The sequence below is a fragment of the Tasmannia lanceolata genome, unplaced genomic scaffold (assembly GCF_043159265.1).
Source record: "Tasmannia lanceolata isolate RefF3 unplaced genomic scaffold, GAP_Taslan_0.1 ptg000019l, whole genome shotgun sequence".
NCBI lineage: Eukaryota > Viridiplantae > Streptophyta > Magnoliopsida > Canellales > Winteraceae > Tasmannia > Tasmannia lanceolata.
In genome coordinates, this window is record NW_027518696.1 from 19,584,680 (window position 1) to 19,590,755 (window position 6,076).

A 6,076-nucleotide genomic window follows, 5' to 3' on the forward strand; every position below is an offset into this window, starting at 1 on the left:
CTCTCGAGGATGAAACCATGCCACATAATCTTTAAGGCGAAAAGATAACCTTGATCTTGAACATGCCGAATTCATGAATATTCACTGTAAGTTTCAAGTTAGGATATAATAAAAATGCATTGATATAAATTGATGGAGAAATCGATGTAATATTTTTTCATTCGTAGATCTATTCAATCTCCAGCGATTCACATAATATGCTGTCAAATCTAATTTCTTTTGTTTCTTCATTCATAGTTTTTAATGACGGATCAACCATCGGTTCAAGTGATTCATGTAACACTTCGTCACCATATCTGAACTTTTAGCAATGATTAAATATCCGTCATCCGAATATTCATCATATATTGATGGTGATTCATAATTTATGATTTCTTGCTCTACTTAATAATAAAATGATTTCAAGTTTGGTATTACCTCCAATTCTTGGTATTCAACAACTCTCATTCGAAGTGGTAGAAGGTACTTCGTTGCCATCATGAATTCAGGCAAATGTCACTATCAAACTTCTTCTTCAACCCAAGGAAAGAATCTACTATGATATCAACTGATGTAGTTGAAAAACAACCTCAAAGAATTGTGAGAAAAATTAAAAGTCTTTAAAGTGAGAAGTAAGGACTTTTTTGGATTGTGGGGAAAAACATCTGTTTTGGAATTTTTTTCGTAATTATATTATCATTTACATGATTTAGAGGGAAATGATATGATTATGTCCGACTTAGTGAGATATAATTTTAAAATTATATTATAATTTTACATGATAGAGACTCTTATGGCAATTGCGTATAAAGAGAATCAAAGAATAGAAAATACTTACATCCAGTATAGCAAAAGAGAATCAAAGGAAAGAAAACATTTACATCAAGTTTAGCAAAAAGAGAATCAAAAGATTAGGAATCCTTACATTAAATATAGCAAAAAGAGAATCAAAGGAAAGGAAAACCCTACATGAAAATTCTCCGATCACCGGTTTTTCGAGCTTACACCTTACAGTGGATTGAACTGCAAATAACCTGTAAAAATATATTCTAATTTTAATATATTATAATCCCAAAATAGTGTCCTTGTTGTCCAAATAGTGTCCTTTCTGTCCAATTTATGCTTCAAGGTAGTGTCCTTTCTGTCCAATTTATTTTATGGTTACTATGCTTAGCAGTTCACCATTCTTTGATTTAGTTTATTTCTTGGCTACTATGCTTAGCAGTTCGTCTTTCCTTAATTAAAGTTTATTTCACGGCTACTATACTTAGCAGTTCACCTTTTCATAATTAAAGTTTATTTCACGGCTATAATGCTAGCAGATCACCGTTCAAATATTTTTAAGATTTGCATCGCGAGGCGTATTATTAATCCACGTGGCTAAGTCAATTTTATAAATAAAACCTCCATTGTGAATAAAAACTTCTCATGTGAGTTTCTAAAATATAATAATAAAACTTGCATAATCTATAGCGAGTTATCGCCTCTTATGCATGCTTCATCCAATATTTTGAAAACAAAATCTAACATAGGTGGTAGAACCGACCCATATTAGTACTACAAATGATAAATAACTTTAAAACTATCTATTATGATGCATATTAAAGACTTACTTTGGTGGTGATGAACAGGAAAAAGTGGTTTTCCCAAGTCTTTTTCTTTCTTCTTTCTCCTCTCTCTTTTCTTCTCTCTCTCTCTCTCTACTTTTCCTTAACTCTCTTTCTTTTTCTCTCTTTCTCTTTTCTCTCTCTCTTTCTTTCTATTTTTGTTCTTCTCTTCCTCTATTTATAGGAAAAGCTAGAGTGAATAGTGATTGAAAAGTGATTGAATAGTGAATGGATAGTGACACTGAATAGGGAATGACAACTTTCGTCAACTTTTTCAACTACTCTCTTAAATTCATTAACTAAAATATATGAATAGTAAAGGTACAAATAAATGAATAGTAAAGGCTGCTTGAATAGTAACAGAATGATTAATATTATTTTATTATTATTTTCGTTGGTAAAGTGCAACCACTCATTCGATGGAATAATGATAGTGGTTGTTGAGTTCACCCGCTTAGTCGGTAAGTTAATGAAAATGGTTGCGGTATGTCCTACTGGCAGTGGTTCCCACTAGTGATGGGTCCTGCTGGCGGTGGGTTCCGTTATTTGTGGGTCATGCTTGTAGTGGGTCCCACTAGTGGTGAGTCCTGCTGGGTCCCGCTTGTGGTGGGTCCCACTAGTAGGTGGGACCCGCTGGTGAACAGTACTTGGTGGGTCCTACTGTGAATAGTAAATATAAATAGTGACTATTGGTAATATTCAATATATGTAAGTATATCTACTATTTTTTTGTCGACATCTGGGGCGGTGGTTTAGTGGTAGGAAGCCGTTCAATCCACGCTCAGCGTCGGGTTCGAATCGCTGTCCTCATGCCTTGATTAAAACTCGGGGGGAAATGAGTAATGGCCGATGATTACCCACTTATGAGGCAATTTTTATTTATTTACCAGTTATTACATCATCCCCCACCCTAATTAGTGATTAGGGCTTCTCTTAACTTAGTATAAATACTAATCTTGGCTAAAACCTACAAATCTTTTACAAAACCTAAGAGAGGAAAATGTGGGTGGAGAGCAAAATCGTGTGGAGAACTTAGAGGGTTGAGCCTTGGAGCCATGGATCGTGATCAAGGTAAGAAATCCTCCTCAATTACAAGAATAAATTCTTGGGGTTGCGAAGGTTGGAAGTTTCACCCTTTTGATTATTTGTTTTCATTGTACCTTCTTCCCAGATTATTTCTTTGCCATTCAAACGGTGTTCTTAGAGTCTGATCATCACAGAGAATCCGTAGAATCAAGGTTCGAACGTTTTCGATGTCCAAGGAAGAAGACACAATGGTTTTTCGTCCAAAACCCTAGATCATCACCAATCGTCGTCCGATGGGTTTTCGGCAGCCGGATTAGATTTGTTGGAACCCTCTCATCGTAAGGAGTCCAACGAATCCAACAACTATAGATTTGGACGATCGGTGTGCAAGTTATGGCCATGCAAAGTTGTACAACTCGGAAGAAGTCGGAAACCCGAAACAATGTGTGCACGGTCACGTGGTCAACCGTGGGAGTTACCGTTGGCGCAGCTCCTTAGACGGTCGACCGTGAGGTTGACTGTGAGGGGTGTTGTTCACGGGATCCCCTTGGACGGTCGACCGCTCAGTCGATCGTGGAGAGTGCTGTCTGCACGATCTATTTCATGGGTTTCCCTAGTTTTGGTTTGGATTTCTGATATTCTTCTCATGTGTTCTACATCCTTAAAACTCTAATGGTGAGGTGATGTGTGATGATAGGTGATTGACCCTTGGATTCTGAATGTTAGGAAACACTTTTCGAGGTACATTTTATGTTGGATCTATGGGAATCCGTACCCTGAGAAGAACCCTGTACTGTTTCGAACGTTGATTGGGTTTCGATACATGTTTAGTTATACCTCTTTGTTGGTATTCAAAATGATATTGCAATACTTGGAAACTTGACTACCTTGTTGATATTATCCCGAACTTCACATAGTTAAGACCCGGCATGCTAGTGTACTTTCTTCACGTTCTATTGTTAAGAAATCCATGTTCATATATTTTATAGGTTCTGACTTGTTATGTCACGACACACGATGCATATTTCTATTGCCTACTTATATACATGGATTACTTATCATGCTGTCTGATGCATGGGTAGTGTTATAGTTGAGTATTTGACTCTCAAGATACTTGGTCAGGCCTTTGTGGCTTGTGCAATATACTTGAGTAACTAGGTATTCCGGTATGTGTGATGCTATGATCGGGTTCGAGTGGCCTGTGCGGCATACCTCGTATCTGGACGTTGATATTTAGAGGTTGCCTTGGTCAGGCTCAGTGGCCTGTGCGGTATACCTGGCACGTGGGTTACTTTGGTCGGGCCCTTAGGCTTGTGTGGTACACCCGACATATTGAATATTGAGGACTGTGAGTTCGTAACTTCGGTACCCAAGTTGTGTGTATAGTTGTCATCATGTGCTTACTTCACTTTGCTCGAGGAAGCAAAGGTCTTAAGGGTATTGAACCCACGTTTAATTTGTTATATCATCATGATCCTCTTATCACTGGACTTATTGACTCTTGTTATATCCTGACATTTGTTATCTTGTGGCATGCTTGGATCCGTCATGAATCCTCATATAAACGTATAAGGGGAAAGCTGACTGTTGATAACATTTTACAAATCCCGAGAGTTAGATTGGATCGTGACATGGAGATTTGGAGTTCGAGCATGGTTGGATCGCTTGAACCCTTGGACTTACATTATCATTTATTTTAATTGTTTGCATGAGTATTTTTGGAACTTGTAATTACTAGTTTATGATATTTGGGATTCGGATTGTAAGAACCACGTGGATGGATTGATTATTATTTTTGAGACTCATAGTTGTGGGATCCCATTAAAGAAGTGTTTTCCTTGTCACTTTATGAGCCTCATATGGGCAATGTAGATGTGATTAGATCTGTTGACCCAACAGTGACCACAAGTCTAGTCAAAATTCATTGAGATTAACATCTTTTGAAAGACCCTAGGCCATTGATCCATGGAGACTCCTTTAGGTTTCCAATTTTCAATTTAACTGTTGAATTTTGTAGTCCTTTATATTACGCATGGGATGCCTATTCCTGATGAGATCAAAACCACGTGGGTCATTTCATGATGTTCTATGAGATCAATGGTCCATATTACACATGTTGATGATTTTTCCTCCAAAATCAAAATATGACGTACCTAATTTCTGTTAAAAACAAAAGATAGATGAGTTAGATAAACCCTTTCGATGCAGTGAGATGAGGCACGGACTATGTCACTCTTTTTAAGGTGAATTTGCGCCTTTGCGGAAACTGGTTGCGATGCAGTAGATTACTGGTCACAATCTCCCCCAGGATACAACAACCCAACGCATAGTCGATCTCTAAGAATAGCATGATCCAAGAGATTCGAACCACACGAACACTCTGTTTACGCAACAAAATATGTAAAGTAGAAAGAACAAGGAAAAAATCTCTGTTTACACTAAGATAACGAAGAACAAGAAAGAACAGGAAAAAACTTCTGTGTTTTTCATAGTTATATAAAAAATACAGAGATCTTTCTCTTTTTATAATCCAAACATGTCCGTTCAACATGCTCTTTAATGTAGTTAAGTCATTCTTTAAGAAAAGAGCTGTTTAAATGACATTACAAATGCAAAAGGTCGCACCCCAAAAGTCACAACGCTCACAAATGGCGCAGTTATTCACAAAATAACAGCGGCGTACCAGTAAGCCGCCTTACCTAATAACGTTGACGTTCCAGTAAGCCGGCTTACCTAATAACGTCTGTGTTATTCTTTAAGAACGGCGAAGGTAAATGTAATGTTTGACGGACAATATCAAAAGACAAAAAATAAAATTTAGGGGAAGGGAAAAAACTTCGGGGCACACGTGCGGCCGGCGCGCGTGTGGTATAATTAAAACCCACCGAGTCCACTTGGTAGCTCATGCCCGAGGCCCCCTTTCTTCTCTTCTCATTTACAAATCAATGAAAGTGGAAAGCTATATAAGCCCTTGAACCTTTCCTCCACTTTCCAATACGGGACTATTTGCTTTTTTGAAAGAAGTGAATAAACTCATTTTCTAAACCAATGTGACTTCTTTTTGTGAACAAAACAAACTTTGTAAAATACATACAAAAACTATTTTTGTATTAAAATACCAACAACACATACCTACATGCCCTTGCGTAGCACCCAAAAATTGATCTCATCAGAGATCCTTAGGCCCAACTTGGATGGCAAGAAAAATATTTCTTACGAGAAAAAAATTTCTCCAATTTATTAGGAAATGATATGATTATTTCTTATTCAAACGGTTATTATTATAAATTGAAGATCTCCTTAGATAAACATGAACTACAATGGTTTAAGTTACTATTTTTTTTTTCATGTGTAACCATGCAATGGATAAGCAAGAAATTATGGAAAAATTTTTATTTCCAAATTTTACATAAAGTCCCTATTTGGATTGAAGGAATTTTCTGGAAAATTCGGAGAGGAAAACT